This window comes from Condylostylus longicornis, unplaced genomic scaffold, assembly GCF_029603195.1.
Source record: "Condylostylus longicornis isolate FDR11 unplaced genomic scaffold, ASM2960319v2 ptg000126l, whole genome shotgun sequence".
NCBI lineage: Eukaryota > Metazoa > Arthropoda > Insecta > Diptera > Dolichopodidae > Condylostylus > Condylostylus longicornis.
In genome coordinates this window covers 218930-242242 of record NW_026578094.1, presented here as the reverse complement: position 1 = coordinate 242242, position 23313 = coordinate 218930, and positions in this window count along the sequence as shown.

The following is a 23313-nucleotide window of genomic DNA, read 5'->3' as shown; positions in this document are numbered from 1 at the left end:
CGTAATCAAAGGAACGAGTTAAAGGCAGAAAATTCATTAAAAAAATTTTTTCTACTCGAACTGGACTCGAACTAGTGACCTACCGCTTTCTAGGCGGACGCTCTACCAACTGAGCTACAGAGGCATGAAGAAATTGCCGACGAAATGTTCTCTACATTGCTTATACTGTAATTCACATGATTACTAAGTATTTGTTTTGTTTACATTGATTGCTACATACAATCTACTATTGAAACACGCAGTAACAAGAACATATGTATTTATAGGATTGTGCCTATTTCACTAATTAAATTATGAATTTTACTAATACAACATCATAGTTGCGGAATTAATAAGAATATGCTTATTACACTACTAATTTATCTTAATGGAAATTTCTTCATGCAACTGCAGAACAGATGGATGACGTAATCAAAGGAACGAGTTAAAGGCAGAAAAATTCATTAAAAAAATTTTTTCTCCTCGAACTGGACTCGAACAGTGACCTACCGCTGTCTAGGCGGACGCTCTACCAACTGAGCTAGAGAGGCATGAAGAAATTGCCGACGAAATGTTCTCTACATTGCTTATACTGTAATTCACATGATTACTAAGTATTTGTTTTGTTTACATTGATTGCTACATACAATCTACTATTGAAACACACAATAACAAGAACATAGGTATTTATAGGATTGTGCCTATTGCACTAATTAAATTATGAATTTTACTAATACAACATCATAGTTGCGGAATTAATAAGAATATGCTTATTACATTACTAATTTATCTTAATGGAAATTTCTTCATGCAACTGCAGAACAGATGGATGACGTAATCAAAGGAACGAGTTAAAGGCAGAAAATTCATTAAAAAAATTTTTTCTACTCGAACTGGACTCGAACTAGTGACCTACCGCTTTCTAGGCGGACGCTCTACCAACTGAGCTACAGAGGCATGAAGAAATTGCCGACGAAATGTTTTCTACATTGCTTATACTGTAATTCACATGATTACTAAGTATTTGTTTTGTTTACATTGATTGCTACATACAATCTACTATTGAAACACACAATAACAAGAACATATGTATTTATAGGATTGTGCCTATTGCACTAATTAAATTATGAATTTTACTAATACAACATCATAGTTGCGGAATTAATAAGAATATGCTTATTACACTACTAATTTATCTTAATGGAAATTTCTTCATGCAACTGCAGAACAGATGGATGACGTAATCAAAGGAACGAGTTAAAGGCAGAAAAATTCATTAAAAAAATTTTTTCTCCTCGAACTGGACTCGAACAGTGACCTACCGCTTTCTAGGCGGACGCTCTACCAACTGAGCTACAGAGGCATGAAGAAATTGCCGACGAAATGTTCTCTACATTGCTTATACTGTAATTCAAATGATTACTAAGTATTTGTTTTGTTTACATTGATTGCTACATACAATCTACTATTGAAACACACAATAACAAGAACATATGTATTTATAGGATTGTGCCTATTGCACTAATTAAATTATGAATTTTACTAATACAACATCATAATTGCGGAATTAATAAGAATGTGGTTATTACACTACTAATTTATCTTAATGGAAATTTCTTCATGCAACTGCAGAACAGATGGATGACGTAATCAAAGGAACGAGTTAAAGGCAGAAAAATTCATTAAAAAAATTTTTTCTCCTCGAACTGGACTCGAACCAGTGACCTACCGCTTTCTAGGCGGACGCTCTACCAACTGAGCTGCAGAGGCATGAAGAAATTGCCGACGAAATGTTCTCTACATTGCTTATACTGTAATTCACATGATTACTAAGTATTTGTTTGTTTACATTGATTGCTACATACAATCTACTATTGAAACACACAATAACAAGAACATATGTATTTATAGGATTGTGCCTATTGCACTAATTAAATTATGAATTTTACTAATACAACATCATAGTTGCGGAATTAATAAGAATGTGCTTATTACACTACTAATTTATCTTAATGGAAATTTCTTCATGCAACTGCAGAACAGATGGATGACGTAATCAAAGGAACGAGTTAAAGGCAGAAAAAATTTATTAAAAAAATTTTTTCTCCTCGAACTGGACTCGAACCAGTGATCTACCGCTCTCTAGGCGGACGCTCTACCAACTGAGCTACAGAGGCATGAAGATATTGCCGACGAAATGTTCTCTACATTGCTTATACTGTAATTCACATGATTACTAAGTATTTGTTTTGTTTACATTGATTGCTACATGCAATCTACTATTGAAACACACAATAACAAGAACATATGTATTTATAGGATTGTGCCTATTGCACTAATTAAATTATGAATTTTACTAATACAACATCATAGTTGCGGAATTAATAAGAATGTGCTTATTACACTACTAATTTATCTTAATGGAAATTTCTTCATGCAACTGCAGAACAGATGGATGACGTAATCAAAGGAACGAGTTAAAGGCAGAAAATTCATTAAAAAAATTTTTTCTACTCGAACTGGACTCGAACCAGTGACCTACCGCTTTCTAGGCGGACGCTCTACCAACTGAGCTACAGAGGCATGAAAAAATTGCCGACGAAATGTTTTCTACATTGCTTATACTGTAATTCACATGATTACTAAGTATTTGTTTTGTTTACATTGATTGCTACATACAATCTACTATTGAAACACACAATAACAAGAACATATGTATTTATAGGATTGTGCCTATTGCACTAATTAAATTATGAATTTTACTAATACAACATCATAATTGCGGAATTAATAAGAATATGCTTATTACATTACTAATTTATCTTAATGGAAATTTCTTCATGCAACTGCAGAACAGATGGATGACGTAATCAAAGGAACGAGTTAAAGGCAGAAAATTCATTAAAAAAATTTTTTCTACTCGAACTGGACTCGAACTAGTGACCTACCGCTTTCTAGGCGGACGCTCTACCAACTGAGCTACAGAGGCATGAAGAAATTGCCGACGAAATGTTCTCTACATTGCTTATACTGTAATTCACATGATTACTAAGTATTTGTTTTGTTTACATTGATTGCTACATACAATCTACTATTGAAACACACAATAACAAGAACATATGTATTTATAGGATTGTGCCTATTGCACTAATTAAATTATGAATTTTACTAATACAACATCATAGTTGCGGAATTAATAAGAATATGCTTATTACACTACTAATTTATCTTAATGGAAATTTCTTCATGCAACTGCAGAACAGATGGATGACGTAATCAAAGGAACGAGTTAAAGGCAGAAAAATTCATTAAAAAAATTTTTTCTCCTCGAACTGGACTCGAACAGTGACCTACCGCTGTCTAGGCGGACGCTCTACCAACTGAGCTACAGAGGCATGAAGAAATTGCCGACGAAATGTTCTCTACATTGCTTATACTGTAATTCACATGATTACTAAGTATTTGTTTTGTTTACATTGATTGCTACATACAATCTACTATTGAAACACACAATAACAAGAACATATGTATTTATAGGATTGTGCCTATTGCACTAATTAAATTATGAATTTTACTAATACAACATCATAATTGCGGAATTAATAAGAATATGCTTATTACATTACTAATTTATCTTAATGGAAATTTCTTCATGCAACTGCAGAACAGATGGATGACGTAATCAAAGGAACGAGTTAAAGGCAGAAAATTCATTAAAAAAATTTTTTCTACTCGAACTGGACTCAAACTAGTGACCTACCGCTTTCTAGGCGGACGCTCTACCAACTGAGCTACAGAGGCATGAAGAAATTGCCGACGAAATGTTTTCTACATTGCTTATACTGTAATTCACATGATTACTAAGTATTTGTTTTGTTTACATTGATTGCTACATACAATCTACTATTGAAACACACAATAACAAGAACATATGTATTTATAGGATTGTGCCTATTGCACTAATTAAATTATGAATTTTACTAATACAACATCATAGTTGCGGAATTAATAAGAATATGCTTATTACACTACTAATTTATCTTAATGGAAATTTCTTCATGCAACTGCAGAACAGATGGATGACGTAATCAAAGGAACGAGTTAAAGGCAGAAAAATTCATTAAAAAAATTTTTTCTCCTCGAACTGGTCTCGAACAGTGACCTACCGCTTTCTAGGCGGACGCTCTACCAACTGAGCTACAGAGGCATGAAGAAATTGCCGACGAAATGTTCTCTACATTGCTTATACTGTAATTCACATGATTACTAAGTATTTGTTTTGTTTACATTGATTGCTACATACAATCTACTATTGAAACACGCAGTAACAAGAACATATGTATTTATAGGATTGTGCCTATTGCACTAATTAAATTATGAATTTTACTAATACAACATCATAGTTGCGGAATTAATAAGAATGTGCTTATTACACTACTAATTTATCTTAATGGAAATTTCTTCATGCAACTGCAGAACAGATGGATGACGTAATCAAAGGAACGAGTTAAAGGCAGAAAATTCATTAAAAAAATTTTTTCTACTCGAACTGGACTCGAACCAGTGACCTACCGCTTTCTAGGCGGACGCTCTACCAACTGAGCTACAGAGGCATGAAAAAATTGCCGACGAAATGTTTTCTACATTGCTTATACTGTAATTCACATGATTACTAAGTATTTGTTTTGTTTACATTGATTGCTACATACAATCTACTATTGAAACACACAATAACAAGAACATATGTATTTATAGGATTGTGCCTATTGCACTAATTAAATTATGAATTTTACTAATACAACATCATAATTGCGGAATTAATAAGAATATGCTTATTACATTACTAATTTATCTTAATGGAAATTTCTTCATGCAACTGCAGAACAGATGGATGACGTAATCAAAGGAACGAGTTAAAGGCAGAAAATTCATTAAAAAAATTTTTTCTACTCGAACTGGACTCGAACTAGTGACCTACCGCTTTCTAGGCGGACGCTCTACCAACTGAGCTACAGAGGCATGAAGAAATTGCCGACGAAATGTTCTCTACATTGCTTATACTGTAATTCACATGATTACTAAGTATTTGTTTTGTTTACATTGATTGCTACATACAATCTACTATTGAAACACACAATAACAAGAACATATGTATTTATAGGATTGTGCCTATTGCACTAATTAAATTATGAATTTTACTAATACAACATCATAGTTGCGGAATTAATAAGAATATGCTTATTACACTACTAATTTATCTTAATGGAAATTTCTTCATGCAACTGCAGAACAGATGGATGACGTAATCAAAGGAACGAGTTAAAGGCAGAAAAATTCATTAAAAAAATTTTTTTTCCTCGAACTGGACTCGAACAGTGACCTACCGCTGTCTAGGCGGACGCTCTACCAACTGAGCTACAGAGGCATGAAGAAATTGCCGACGAAATGTTCTCTACATTGCTTATACTGTAATTCACATGATTACTAAGTATTTGTTTTGTTTACATTGATTGCTACATACAATCTACTATTGAAACACACAATAACAAGAACATATGTATTTATAGGATTGTGCCTATTGCACTAATTAAATTATGAATTTTACTAATACAACATCATAGTTGCGGAATTAATAAGAATATGCTTATTACATTACTAATTTATCTTAATGGAAATTTCTTCATGCAACTGCAGAACAGATGGATGACGTAATCAAAGGAACGAGTTAAAGGCAGAAAATTCATTAAAAAAATTTTTTCTACTCGAACTGGACTCAAACTAGTGACCTACCGCTTTCTAGGCGGACGCTCTACCAACTGAGCTACAGAGGCATGAAGAAATTGCCGACGAAATGTTTTCTACATTGCTTATACTGTAATTCACATGATTACTAAGTATTTGTTTTGTTTACATTGATTGCTACATACAATCTACTATTGAAACACACAATAACAAGAACATATGTATTTATAGGATTGTGCCTATTGCACTAATTAAATTATGAATTTTACTAATACAACATCATAGTTGCGGAATTAATAAGAATATGCTTATTACACTACTAATTTATCTTAATGGAAATTTCTTCATGCAACTGCAGAACAGATGGATGACGTAATCAAAGGAACGAGTTAAAGGCAGAAAAATTCATTAAAAAAATTTTTTCTCCTCGAACTGGTCTCGAACAGTGACCTACCGCTTTCTAGGCGGACGCTCTACCAACTGAGCTACAGAGGCATGAAGAAATTGCCGACGAAATGTTCTCTACATTGCTTATACTGTAATTCACATGATTACTAAGTATTTGTTTTGTTTACATTGATTGCTACATACAATCTACTATTGAAACACACAATAACAAGAACATATGTATTTATAGGATTGTGCCTATTGCACTAATTAAATTATTAATTTTACTAATACAACATCATAATTGCGGAATTAATAAGAATATGCTTATTACACTACTAATTTATCTTAATGGAAATTTCTTCATGCAACTGCAGAACAGATGGATGACGTAATCAAAGGAACGAGTTAAAGGCAGAAAAATTCATTAAAAAAATTTTTTCTCCTCGAACTGGACTCGAACCAGTGACCTACCGCTTTCTAGGCGGACGCTCTACCAACTGAGCCACAGAGGCATGAAGAAATTGCCGACGAAATGTTCTCTACATTGCTTATACTGTAATTCACATGATTACTAAGTATTTGTTTTGTTTACATTGATTGCTACATACAATCTACTATTGAAACACACAATAACAAGAACATATGTATTTATAGGATTGTGCTTATTGTACTAATTAAATTATGAATTTTACTAATACAACATCATAGTTGCGGAATTAATAAGAATGTGCTTATTACACTACTAATTTATCTTAATGGAAATTTCTTCATGCAACTGCAGAACAGATGGATGACGTAATCAAAGGAACGAGTTAAAGGCAGAAAAATTCATTAAAAAAATTTTTTCTCCTCGAACTGGACTCGAACCAGTGACCTACCGCTTTCTAGGCGGACGCTCTACCAACTGAGCCACAGAGGCATGAAGAAATTGCCGACGAAATGTTCTCTACATTGCTTATACTGTAATTCACATGATTACTAAGTATTTGTTTTGTTTACATTGATTGCTACATACAATCTACTATTGAAACACACAATAACAAGAACATATGTATTTATAGGATTGTGCCTATTGCACTACTTAAATTATGAATTTTACTAATACAACATCATAGTTGCGGAATTAATAAGAATGTGCTTATTACAATACTAATTTATCTTAATGGAAATTTCTTCATGCAACTGCAGAACAGATGGATGACGTAATCAAAGGAACGAGTTAAAGGCAGAAAAATTCTTTAAAAAAATTTTTTCTACTCGAACTGGACTCGAACCAGTGACCTACCGCTTTCTAGGCGGACGCTCTACCAACTGAGCTACAGAGGCATGAAGAAATTGCCGACGAAATGTTCTCTACATTGCTTATACTGTAATTCACATGATTACTAAGTATTTGTTTTGTTTACATTGATTGCTACATACAATCTACTATTGAAACACACAATAACAAGAACATATGTATTTATAGGATTGTGCCTATTGCACTAATTAAATTATGAATTTTACTAATACAACATCATAGTTGCGGAATTAATAAGAATATGCTTATTACACTACTAATTTATCTTAATGGAAATTTCTTCATGCAACTGCAGAACAGATGGATGACGTAATCAAAGAAACGAGTTAAAGGCAGAAAAATTCATTAAAAAAATTTTTTCTCCTCGAACTGGACTCGAACAGTGACCTACCGCTTTCTAGGCGGACGATCTACCAACTGAGCTACAGAGGCATGAAGAAATTGCCGACGAAATGTTCTCTACATTGCTTATACTGTAATTCACATGATTACTAAGTATTTGTTTTGTTTACATTGATTGCTACATACAATCTACTATTGAAACACACAATAACAAGAACATATGTATTTACAGGATTGTGCCTAATGCACTAATTAAATTATGAATTTTACTAATACAACATCATAATTGCGGAATTAATAAGAATGTGGTTATTACACTACTAATTTATCTTAATGGAAATTTCTTCATGCAACTGCAGAACAGATGGATGACGTAATCAAAGGAACGAGTTAAAGGCAGAAAAATTCATTAAAAAAATTTTTTCTCCTCGAACTGGACTCGAACCAGTGACCTACCGCTTTCTAGGCGGACGCTCTACCAACTGAGCCACAGAGGCATGAAGAAATTCCCGACGAAATGTTCTCTACATTGCTTATACTGTAATTCACATGATTACTAAGTATTTGTTTTGTTTACATTGATTGCTACATACAATCTACTATTGAAACACACAATAACAAGAACATATGTATTTATAGGATTGTGCCTATTGCACTAATTAAATTATGAATTTTACTAATACAACATCATAGTTGCGGAATTAATAAGAATGTGCTTATTACGCTACTAATTTATCTTAATGGAAATTTCTTCATGCAACTGCAGAACAGATGGATGACGTAATCAAAGGAACGAGTTAAAGGCAGAAAAATTCATTAAAAAAATTTTTTCTCCTCGAACTGGACTCGAACCAGTGACCTACCGCTTTCTAGGCGGACGCTCTACCAACTGAGCCACGGAGGCATGAAGAAATTGCCGACGAGATGTTCTCTACATTGCTTATACTGTAATTCACATGATTACTAAGTATTTGTTTTGTTTACATTGATTGCTACATACAATCTACTATTGAAACACACAATAACAAGAACATTTGTATTTATAGGATTGTGCCTATTGCACTAATTAAATTATGAATTTTACTAATACAACATCATAGTTGCGGAATTAATAAGAATGTGCTTATTACACTACTAATTTATCTTAATGGAAATTTCTTCATGCAACTGCAGAACAGATGGATGACGTAATCAAAGGAACGAGTTAAAGGCAGAAAAATTCTTTAAAAAAATTTTTTCTACTCGAACTGGACTCGAACCAGTGACCTACCGCTTTCTAGGCGGACGCTCTACCAACTGAGCTACAGAGGCATGAAGAAATTGCCGACGAAATGTTCTCTACATTGCTTATACTGTAATTCACATGATTACTAAGTATTTGTTTTGTTTACATTGATTGCTACATACAATCTACTATTGAAACACACAATAACAAGAACATATGTATTTATAGGATTGTGCCTATTGCACTAATTAAATTATGAATTTTACTAATACAACATCATAGTTGCGGAATTAATAAGAATATGCTTATTACACTACTAATTTATCTTATTGGAAATTTCTTCATGCAACTGCAGAACAGATGGATGACGTAATCAAAGAAACGAGTTAAAGGCAGAAAAATTCATTAAAAAAATTTTTTCTCCTCGAACTGGACTCGAACAGTGACCTACCGCTTTCTAGGCGGACGCTCTACCAACTGAGCTACAGAGGCATGAAGAAATTGCCGACGAAATGTTCTCTACATTGCTTATACTGTAATTCACATGATTACTAAGTATTTGTTTTGTTTACATTGATTGCTACATACAATCTACTATTGAAACACATAATAACAAGAACATATGTATTTATAGCATTGTGCTTAATGCACTAATTAAATTATGAATTTTACTAATACAACATAATAATTGCGGAATTAATAAGAATGTGGTTTTTACACTACTAATTTATCTTAATGGAAATTTCTTCATGCAACTGCAGAACAGATGGATGACGTAATCAAAGGAACGAGTTAAAGGCAGAAAAATTCATTAAAAAAATTTTTTCTCCTCGAACTGGACTCGAACCAGTGACCTACCGCTTTCTAGGCGGACGCTCTACCAACTGAGCTACAGAGGCATGAAGAAATTGCCGACGAAATGTTCTCTACATTGCTTATACTGTAATTCACATGATTACTAAGTATTTGTTTTGTTTACATTGATTGCTACATACAATCTACTATTGAAACACACAATAACAAGAACATATGTATTTATAGGATTGTGCCTATTGCACTAATTAAATTATGAATTTTACTAATACAACATCATAGTTGCGGAATTAATAAGAATGTGCTTATTACACTACTAATTTATCTTAATGGAAATTTCTTCATGCAACTGCAGAACAGATGGATGACGTAATCAAAGGAACGAGTTAAAGGCAGAAAATTCATTAAAAAAATTTTTTCTACTCGAACTGGCCTCGAACTAGTGACCTACCGCTTTCTAGGCGGACGCTCTACCAACTGAGCTACAGAGGCATGAAGAAATTGCCGACGAAATGTTCTCTACATTGCTTATACTGTAATTCACATGATTACTAAGTATTTGTTTTGTTTACATTGATTGCTACATACAATCTACTATTGAAACACACAATAACAAGAACATATGTATTTATAGGATTGTGCCTATTGCACTAATTAAATTATGAATTTTACTAATACAACATCATAATTGCGGAATTAATAAGAATGTGCTTATTACACTACTAATTTATCTTAATGGAAATTTCTTCATGCAACTGCAGAACAGATGGATGACGTAATCAAAGGAACGAGTTAAAGGCAGAAAAATTCATTAAAAAAATTTTTTCTCCTCGAACTGGACTCGAACCAGTGACCTACCGCTTTCTAGGCGGACGTTCTACCAACTGAGCTACAGAGGCATGAAGAAATTGCCGACGAAATGTTCTCTACATTGCTTATACTGTAATTCACATGATTACTAAGTATTTGTTTTGTTTACATTGATTGCTACATGCAATCTACTATTGAAACACACAATAACAAGAACATATGTATTTATAGGATTGTGCCTATTGCACTAATTAAATTATGAATTTTACTAATACAACATCATAGTTCCGGAATTAATAAGAATGTGCTTATTACACTACTAATTTATCTTAATGGAAATTTCTTCATGCAACTGCAGAACAGATGGATGACGTAATCAAAGGAACGAGTTAAAGGCAGAAATCTCATTAAAAAAATTTTTTCTACTCGAACTGGACTCGAACTAGTGACCTACCGCTTTCTAGGCGGACGCTCTACCAACTGAGCTACAGAGGCATGAAGAAATTGCCGACGAAATGTTCTCTACATTGCTTATACTGTAATTCACATGATTACTAAGTATTTGTTTTGTTTACATTGATTGCTACATACAATCTACTATTGAAACACACAATAACAAGAACATATGTATTTATAGGATTGTGCCTATTGCACTAATTAAATTATGAATTTTACTAATACAACATCATAGTTGCGGAATTAATAAGAATATGCTTATTACACTACTAATTTATCTTAATGGAAATTTTTTCATGCAACTGCAGAACAGATGGATGACGTAATCAAAGGAACGAGTTAAAGGCAGAAAAATTCATTAAAAAAATTTTTTCTCCTCGAACTGGACTCGAACCAGTGACCTACCGCTTTCTAGGCGGACGCTCTACCAACTGAGCTACAGAGGCATGAAGAAATTGCCGACGAAATGTTCTCTACATTGCTTATACTGTAATTCACATGATTACTAAGTATTTGTTTTGTTTACATTGATTGCTACATACAATCTACTATTGAAACACACAATAACAAGAACATATGTATTTATAGGATTGTGCCTATTGTACTAATTAAATTATGAATTTTACTAATACAATATCATTGTCGCGGAATTAATAAGAATGTGCTTATTACACTACTAATTTATCTTAATGGAAATTTCTTCATGCAACTGCAGAACAGATGGATGACGTAATCAAAGGAACGAGTTAAAGGCAGAAAATTCATTAAAAAAATTTTTTCTCCTCGAACTGGACTCGAACCAGTGACCTACTGCTTTCTAGGCGGACGCTCTACCAACTGAGCTACAGAGGCATGAAGAAATTGCCGACGAAATGTTCTCTACATTGCTTATACTGTAATTCACATGATTACTAAGTATTTGTTTTGTTTACATTGATTGCTATATGCAATCTACTATTGAAACACACAATAGCAAAAACATACATATGTATTTATAGGATTGTGCCTATTGCACTAATTAAATTATGAATTTTACTAATACAACATCATAGTTCCGGAATTAATAAGAATGTGCTTATTACACTACTAATTTATCTTAATGGAAATTTCTTCATGCAACTGCAGAACAGATGGATGACGTAATCAAAGGAACGAGTTAAAGGCAGAAAATTCATTAAAAAAATTTTTTCTCCTCGAACTGGACTCGAACCAGTGACCTACCGCTTTCTAGGCGGACGCTCTACCAACTGAGCCACAGAGGCATGAAGAAATTGCCGACGAAATGTTCTCTACATTGCTTATACTGTAATTCACATGATTACTAAGTATTTGTTTTGTTTACATTGATTGCTACATGCAATCTACTATTGAAACACACAATAACAAGAACATACATATGTATTTATAGGATTGTGCCTATTGCACTAATTAAATTATGAATTTTACTAATACAACATCATAGTTCCGGAATTAATAAGAATGTGTTTATTACACTACTAATTTATCTTAATGGAAATTTCTTCATGCAATTGCAGAACAGATGGATGACGTAATCAAAGGAACGAGTTAAAGGCAGAAAAATTCATTAAAAAAATTTTTCCTCCTCGAACTGGACTCGAACCAGTGACCTACCGCTTTCTAGGCGGACGCTCTACCAACTGAGCTGCAGAGGCATGAAGAAATTGCCGACGAAATGTTCTCTACATTGCTTATACTGTAATTCACATGATTACTAAGTATTTGTTTTGTTTACATTGATTGCTACATACAATCTACTATTGAAACACACAATAACAAGAACATATGTATTTATAGGTTTGTGCCTATTGCACTAATTAAATTATGAATTTTACTAATACAACATCATAATTGCGGAATTAATAAGAATGTGCTTATTATACTACTAATTTATCTTAATGGAAATTTCTTCATGCAACTGCAGAACAGATGGATGACGTAATCAAAGGAACGAGTTAAAGGCAGAAAAATTCATTAAAAAAATTTTTTCTCCTCGAACTGGACTCGAACCAGTGACCTACTGCTTTCTAGGCGGACGCTCTACCAACTGAGCTACAGAGGCATGAAGAAATTGCCGACGAAATGTTCTCTACATTGCTTATACTGTAATTCACATGATTACTAAGTATTTGTTTTGTTTACATTGATTGCTACATGCAATCTACTATTGAAACACACAATAACAAGAACATATGTATTTATAGGATTGTGCCTATTGCACTAATTAAATTATGAATTTTACTAATACAACATCATAGTTCCGGAATTAATAAGAATGTGCTTATTACACTACTAATTTATCTTAATGGAAATTTCTTCATGCAACTGCAGAACAGATGGATGACGTAATCAAAGGAACGAGTTAAAGGCAGAAATCTCATTAAAAAAATTTTTTCTACTCGAACTGGACTCGAACTAGTGACCTACCGCTTTCTAGGCGGACGCTCTACCAACTGAGCTACAGAGTCGGCATGAAGAAATTGCCGACGAAATGTTCTCTACATTGCTTATACTGTAATTGACATGATTACTAAGTATTTGTTTTGTTTACATTGATTGCTACATACAATCTACTATTGAAACATACAATAACAAGAACATATGTATTTATAGGATTGTGCCTATTGCACTAATTAAATTATGAATTTTACTAATACAACATCATAGTTCCGGAATTAATAAGAATATGCTTATTACACTACTAATTTATCTTAATGGAAATTTTTTCATGCAACTGCAGAACAGATGGATGACGTAATCAAAGGAACGAGTTAAAGGCAGAAAAATTCATTAAAAAAATTTTTTCTCCTCGAACTGGACTCGAACCAGTGACCTACCGCTTTCTAGGCGGACGCTCTACCAACTGAGCTACAGAGGCATGAAGAAATTGCCGACGAAATGTTCTCTACATTGCTTATACTGTAATTCACATGATTACTAAGTATTTGTTTTGTTTACATTGATTGCTACATACAATCTACTATTGAAACACAAAAAAACAAGAACATATGTATTTATAGGATTGTGCCTATTGCACTAATTAAATTATGAATTTTACTAATACAACATCATAATTGCGGAATTAATAAGAATGTGCTTATTACACTACTAATTTATCTTATTGGAAATTTCTTCATGCAACTGCAGAACAGATGGATGACGTAATCAAAGGAACGACTTAAAGGCACAAAAATTCATTAAAAAAATTTTTTCTCCTCGAACTGGACTCGAACCAGTGACCTACCGCTTTCTAGGCGGACGCTCTACCATCTGAGCCACAGAGGCATGAAGAAATTGCCGACGAAATGTTCTCTACATTGCTTATACTGTAATTCACATGATTACTAAGTATTTGTTTTGTTTACATTGATTGCTACATACAATCTACTATTGAAACACACAATAACAAGAACATATGTATTTATAGGATTGTGCCTATTGCACTAATTAAATTATGAATTTTACTAATACAATATCATTGTCGCGGAATTAATAAGAATGTGCTTATTACACTACTAATTTATCTTAATGGAAATTTCTTCATGCAACTGCAGAACAGGTGGATGACGTAATCAAAGGAACAAGTTAAAGGCAGAAAAATTCATTAAAAAAATTTTTTCTCCTCGAACTGGACTCGAACCAGTGACCTACCGCTTTCTAGGCGGACGCTCTACCAACTGAGCTACAGAGGCATGAAGAAATTGCCGACGAAATGTTCTCTACATTGCTTATACTGTAATTCACATGATTACTAGGTATTTGTTTAGCTTACATTGGTTGCTACATGCAATCTACTATTGAATCACACAATAACAAAAACATATGTATTTATAGGATTGTGCCTATTGCATTAATTAAATTATGAATTTTACTAATACAACATCATAGTTGCGGAATTAATAAGAATGTGCTTATTACACTACTAATTTATCTTAATGGAAATCTCTACATGCAATTGCAGAACAGATGGATGACGTAATCAAAGGAACGAGTTAAAGGCAGAAAATTCATTAAAAAAATTTTTTCTCCTCGAACTGGACTCGAACCAGTGACCTACTGCTTTCTAGGCGGACGCTCTACCAACTGAGCTACAGAGGCATGAAGAAATTGCCGACGAAATGTTCTCTACATTGCTTATACTGTAATTCACATGATAACTAAGTATTTGTTTTGTTTACATTGATTGCTACATGCAATCTACTATTGAAACACACAATAGCAAAAACATACATATGTATTTATAGGATTGTGCCTATTGCACTAATTAAATTATGAATTTTACTAATACAACATCATAGTTCCGGAATTAATAAGAATGTGCTTATTACACTACTAATTTATCTTAATGGAAATTTCTTCATGCAACTGCAGAACAGATGGATGACGTAATCAAAGGAACGAGTTAAAGGCAGAAAATTCATTAAAAAAATTTTTTCTCCTCGAACTGGACTCGAACCAGTGACCTACCGCTTTCTAGGCGGACGCTCTACCAACTGAGCTACAGAGGCATGAAGAAATTGCCGACGAAATGTTCTCTACATTGCTTATACTGTAATTCACATGATTACTAAGTATTTGTTTTGTTTACATTGATTGCTACATGCAATCTACTATTGAAACACACAATAACAAGAACATACATATGTATTTATAGGATTGTGCCTATTGCACTAATTAAATTATGAATTTTACTAATACAACATCATAGTTCCGGAATTAATAAGAATGTGTTTATTACACTACTAATTTATCTTAATGGAAATTTCTTCATGCAATTGCAGAACAGATGGATGACGTAATCAAAGGAACGAGTTAAAGGCAGAAAAATTCATTAAAAAAATTTTTGCTCCTCGAACTGGACTCGAACCAGTGACCTACCGCTTTCTAGGCGGACGCTCTACCAACTGAGCTGCAGAGGCATGAAGAAATTGCCGACGAAATGTTCTCTACATTGCTTATACTGTAATTCACATGATTACTAAGTATTTGTTTTGTTTACATTGATTGCTACATACAATCTACTATTGAAACACACAATAACAGGAACATATGTATTTATAGGTTTGTGCCTATTGCACTAATTAAATTATGAATTTTACTAATACAACATCATAATTGCGGAATTAATAAGAATGTGCTTATTATACTACTAATTTATCTTAATGGAAATTTCTTCATGCAACTGCAGAACAGATGGATGACGTAATCAAAGGAACGAGTTAAAGGCAGAAAAATTCATTAAAAAAATTTTTTCTCCTCGAACTGGACTCGAACCAGTGACCTACTGCTTTCTAGGCGGACGCTCTACCAACTGAGCTACAGAGGCATGAAGAAATTGCCGACGAAATGTTCTCTACATTGCTTATACTGTAATTCACATGACTACTAGGTATTTGTTTAGTTTACATTGGTTGCTACATGCAATCTACTATTGAATCACAAAATAACAAAAACATACGTATTTATAGGATTGTGCCTATTGCACTAATTAAATTATGAATTTTACTAATACAACATCATAGTTGCGGAATTAATAAGAATGTGCTTATTACACTACTAATTTATCTTAATGGAAATTTCTTCATGCAATTGCAGAACAGATGGATGACGTAATCAAAGGAACGAGATAAAGGCAGAAAAATTCATTAAAAAAATTTTTTCTCCTCGAACTGGACTCGAACCAGTGACCTACTGCTTTCTAGGCGGACGCTCTACCAACTGAGCTACAGAGGCATGAAGAAATTGCCGACGAAATGTTCTCTACATTGCTTATACTGTAATTCACATGATTACTAAGTATTTGTTTTGTTTACATTGATTGCTACATGCAATCTACTATTGAAACACACAATAACAAGAACATACATATGTATTTATAGGATTGTGCCTATTGCACTAATTAAATTATGAATTTTACTAATACAACATCATAGTTCCGGAATTAATAAGAATGTGCTTATTACACTACTAATTTATCTTAATGGAAATTTCTTCATGCAACTGCAGAACAGATGGATGACGTAATCAAAGGAACGAGTTAAAGGCAGAAAATTCATTAAAAAAATTTTTTCTCCTCGAACTGGACTCGAACCAGTGACCTACCGCTTTCTAGGCGGACGCTCTACCAACTGAGCTACAGAGGCATGAAGAAATTGCCGACGAAATGTTCTCTACATTGCTTATACTGTAATTCACATGATTACTAAGTATTTGTTTTGTTTACATTGATTGCTACATGCAATCTACTATTGAAACACACAATAACAAGAACATACATATGTATTTATAGGATTGTGCCTATTGCACTAATTAAATTATGAATTTTACTAATACAACATCATAGTTGCGGAATTAATAAGAATGTGCTTATTACACTACTAATTTATCTTAATGGAAATTTCTTCATGCAATTGCAGAACAGATGGATGACGTAATCAAAGGAACGAGTTAAAGGCAGAAAAATTCATTAAAAAAATTTTTTCTCCTCGAACTGGACTCGAACCAGTGACCTATCGCTTTCTAGGCGGACGCTCTACCAACTGAGCTACAGAGGCATGAAGAAATTGCCGACGAAATGTTCTCTACATTGCTTATACTGTAATTCACATGATTACTAAGTATTTGTTTTGTTTACATTGATTGCTACATACAATCTACTATTGAAACACACAATAACAAGAACATATGTATTTATAGGTTTGTGCCTATTGCACTAATTAAATTATGAATTTTACTAATACAACATCATAATTGCGGAATTAATAAGAATGTGCTTATTATACTACTAATTTATCTTAATGGAAATTTCTTCATGCAACTGCAGAACAGATGGATGACGTAATCAAAGGAACGAGTTAAAGGCAGAAAAATTCATTAAAAAAATTTTTTCTCCTCGAACTGGACTCGAACCAGTGACCTACCGCTTTCTAGGCGGACGCTCTACCAACTGAGCTACAGAGGCATGAAGAAATTGCCGACGAAATGTTCTCTACATTGCTTATACTGTAATTCACATGATTACTAAGTATTTGTTTTGTTTACATTGATTGCTACATACAATCTACTATTGAAACACACAATAACAAGAACATATGTATTTATAGGATTGTGCCTATTGCACTAATTAAATTATGAATTTTACTAATACAACATCATAGTTCCGGAATTAAAAAAAATGTGCTTATTACACTACTAATTTATATTAATGAAAATTTCTTCATGCAACTGCAGAACAGATGGATGACGTAATCAAAGGAACGAGTTAAAGGCAGAAAAATTCATTAAAAAAATTTTTTCTCCTCGAACTGGACTCGAACCAGTGACCTACCGCTTTCTAGGCGGACGCTCTACCAACTGAGCCACAGAGGCATGAAGAAATTGCCGACGAAATGTTCTCTACATTGCTTATACTGTAATTCACATGATTACTAAGTATTTGTTTTGTTTACATTGATTGCTACATACAATCTACTATTGAAACACACAATAACAAGAACATATGTATTTATAGGATTGTGCCTATTGCACTAATTAAATTATGAATTTTACTAATACAACATCATAGTTGCGGAATTAATAAGAATATGCTTATTAGACTACTAATTTATCTTAATGGAAATTTTTTCATGCAACTGCAGAACAGATGGATGACGTAATCAAAGGAACGAGTTAAAGGCAGAAAATTCATTAAAAAAATTTTTTCTCCTCGAACTAGACTCGAACAGTGACCTACCGCTTTCTAGGCGGACGCTCTACCAACTGAGCTACAGAGGCATGAAGAAATTGCCGACGAAATGTTCTCTACATTGCTTATACTGTAATTCACATGATTACTAAGTATTTGTTTTGTTTACATTGATTGCTACATACAATCTACTATTGAAACACAAAATAACAAGAACATATGTATTTATAGGATTGTGCCTATTGCACTAATTAAATTATGAATTTTACTAATACAACATCATAATTGCGGAATTAATAAGAATGTACTTGTTACACTACTAATTTATCTTATTGGAAATTTCTTCATGCAACTGCAGAACAGATGGATGACGTAATCAAAGGAACGACTTAAAGGCACAAAAATTCATTAAAAAAATTTTTTCTCCTCGAACTGGACTCGAACCAGTGACCTACCGCTTTCTAGGCGGACGCTCTACCAACTGAGCCACAGAGGCATGAAGAAATTGCCGACGAAATGTTCTCTACATTGCTTATACTGTAATTCACATGATTACTAAGTATTTGTTTTGTTTACATTGATTGCTACATACAATCTACTATTGAAACACACAATAACAAGAACATATGTATTTATAGGATTGTGCCTATTGCACTAATTAAATTATGAATTTTACTAATACAACATCATAGTTGCGGAATTAATAAGAATATGCTTATTAGACTACTAATTTATCTTAATGGAAATTTTTTCATGCAACTGCAGAACAGATGGATGACGTAATCAAAGGAACGAGTTAAAGGCAGAAAAATTCATTAAAAAAATTTTTTCTCCTCGAACTAGACTCGAACAGTGACCTACCGCTTTCTAGGCGGACGCTCTACCAACTGAGCTACAGAGGCATGAAGAAATTGTCGACGAAATGTTCTCTACATTGCTTATACTGTAATTCACATGATTACTAAGTATTTGTTTTGTTTACATTGATTGCTACATACAATCTACTATTGAAACACAAAATAACAAGAATATATGTATTTATAGGATTGTGCCTATTGCACTAATTAAATTATGAATTTTACTAATACAACATCATAATTGCGGAATTAATAAGAATGTACTTATTACACTACTAATTTATCTTATTGGAAATTTCTTCATGCAACTGCAGAACAGATGGATGACGTAATCAAAGGAACGAGTTAAAGGCAGAAAAATTCATTAAAAAAAATTTTTCTCCTCGAACTGGACTCGAACCAGTGACCTACCGCTTTCTAGGCGGACGCTCTACCAACTGAGCCACAGAGGCATGAAGAAATTGCCGACGAAATGTTCTCTACATTGCTTATACTGTAATTCACATGATTACTAAGTATTTGTTTTGTTTACATTGATTGCTACATACAATCTACTATTGAAACACACAATAACAAGAACATATGTATTTATAGGATTGTGCCTATTGTACTAATTAAATTATGAATTTTACTAATACAACATCATAGTTGCGGAATTAATTAGAATTTGCTTATTACACTACTAATTTATCTTAATGGAAATTTCTTCATGCAACTGCAGAACAGATGGATGACGTAATCAAAGGAACGAGTTAAAGGCAGAAAAATTCATTAAAAAAATTTTTTCTTCTCGAACTGGACTCGAACCAGTGACCTACCGCTTTCTAGGCGGACGCTCTACCAACTGAGCTACAGAGGCATGAAGAAATTGCCGACGAAATGTTCTCTACATTGCTTATACTGTAATTCACATGATTACTAGGTATTTGTTTAGTTTACATTGGTTGCTACATGCAATCTACTATTGAATCACACAATAACAAAAACATATGTATTTATAGGATTGTGCCTATTGCACTAATTAAATTATGAATTTTACTAATACAACATCATAGTTGCGGAAATAATAAGAATGTGCTTATTACACTACTAATTTATCTTAATGGAAATTTTTTCATGCAATTGCAGAACAGATGGATGACGTAATCAAAGGAACGAGTTAAAGGCAGAAAAATTCATTAAAAAAATTTTTTCTCCTCGAACTGGACTCGAACCAGTGACCTACTGCTTTCTAGGCGGACGCTCTACCAACTGAGCTACAGAGGCATGACGAAATTGCCGACGAAATGTTCTCTACATTGCTTATACTGTAATTCACATGATTACTAAGTATTTGTTTTGTTTACATTGATTGCTACATGCAATCTACAATTGAAACACACAATAACAAAACATACATATGTATTTATAGGATTATGCCTATTGTACTAATTAAATTATGAATTTTACTAATACAACATCATAGTTGCGGAATTAATAAGAATGTGCTTATTACACTACTAATTTATCTTAATGGAAATTTCTTCATGCAACTGCAGAACAGATGGATGACGTAATCAAAGGAACGAGTTAAAGGCAGAAAAATTCATTAAAAAAATTTTTTCTCCTCGAACTGGACTCGAACCAGTGACCTACCGCTTTCTAGGCGGACGCTCTACCAACTGAGCTACAGAGGCATGAAGAAATTGCCGACGAAATGTTCTCTTCATTGCTTATACTGTAATTCACATGATTACTAGGTATTCGTTTAGTTTACATTGGTTGCTACATGCAATCTACTATTGAATCACACAATAACAAAAACATATGTATTTATAGGATTGTGCCTATTGCACTAATTAAATTATGAATTTTACTAATACAACATCATAGTTGCGGAATTAATAAGAATGTGCTTATTACACTACTAATTTATCTTAATGGAAATTTCTTCATGCAATTGCAGAACAGATGGATGACGTAATCAAAGGAACGAGTTAAAGGCAGAAAAATTCATTAAAAAAATTTTTTCTCCTCGAACTGGACTCGAACCAGTGACCTACTGCTTTCTAGGCGGACGCTCTACCAACTGAGCTACAGAGGCATGACGAAATTGCCGACGAAATGTTCTCTACATTGCTTATACTGTAATTCACATGATTACTAAGTATTTGTTTTGTTTACATTGATTGCTACATGCAATCTACTATTGAAACACACAATAACAAGAACATACATATGTATTTATAGGATTGTGCCTATTGCACTAATTAAATTATGAATTTTACTAATACAACATCATAGTTCCGGAATTAATAAGAATGTGCTTATTACACTACTAATTTATCTTAATGGAAATTTCTTCATGCAACTGCAGAACAGATGGATGACGTAATCAAAGGAACGAGTTAAAGGCAGAAAATTCATTAAAAAAATTTTTTCTCCTCGAACTGGACTCGAACCAGTGACCTACCGCTTTCTAGGCGGACGCTCTACCAACTGAGCTACAGAGGCATGAAGAAATTGCCGACGAAATGTTCTCTACATTGCTTATACTGTAATTCACATGATTACTAAGTATTTGTTTTGTTTACATTGATTGCTACATGCAATCTACTATTGAAACACACAATAACAAGAACAAACATATGTATTTATAGGATTGTGCCTATTGCACTAATTAAATTATGAATTTTACTAATACAACATCATAGTTGCGGAATTAATAAGAATGTGCTTATTACACTACTAATTTATCTTAATGGAAATTTCTTCATGCAATTGCAGAACAGATGGATGACGTAATCAAAGGAACGAGTTAAAGGCAGAAAAATTCATTAAAAAAATTGTTCCTCCTCGAACTGGACTCGAACCAGTGACCTACCGCTTTCTAGGCGGACGCTCTACCAACTGAGCTACAGAGGCATGAAGAAATTGCCGACGAAATGTTCTCTACATTGCTTATACTGTAATTCACATGATTACTAAGTATTTGTTTTGTTTACATTGATTGCTACATACAATCTACTATTGAAACACACAATAACAAGAACATATGTATTTATAGGTTTGTGCCTATTGCACTAATTAAATTATGAATTTTACTAATACAACATCATAATTGCGGAATTAATAAGAATGTGCTTATTATACTACTAATTTATCTTAATGGAAATTTCTTCATGCAACTGCAGAACAGATGGATGACGTAATCAAAGGAACGAGTTAAAGGCAGAAAAATTCATTAAAAAAATTTTTTCTCCTCGAACTGGACTCGAACCAGTGACCTACTGCTTTCTAGGCGGACGCTCTACCAACTGAGCTACAGAGGCATGAAGAAATTGCCGACGAAATGTTCTCTACATTGCTTATACTGTAATTCCCATGATTGCTAGGTATTTGTTTAGTTTACATTGGTTGCTACATGCAATCTACTATTGAATCACACAATAACAAAAACATATGTATTTATAGGATTGTGCCTATTGCACTAATTAAATTATGAATTTTACTAATACAACATCATAGTTGCGGAATTAATAAGAATGTGCTTAATATACTACTAATTTATCTTAATGGAAATTTCTTCATGCAACTGCAGAACAGATGGATGACGTAATCAAAGGAACGAGTTAAAGGCAGAAAAATTCATTAAAAAAATTTTTTCTCCTCGAACTGGACTCGAACCAGTGACCTACCGCTTTCTAGGCGGACGCTC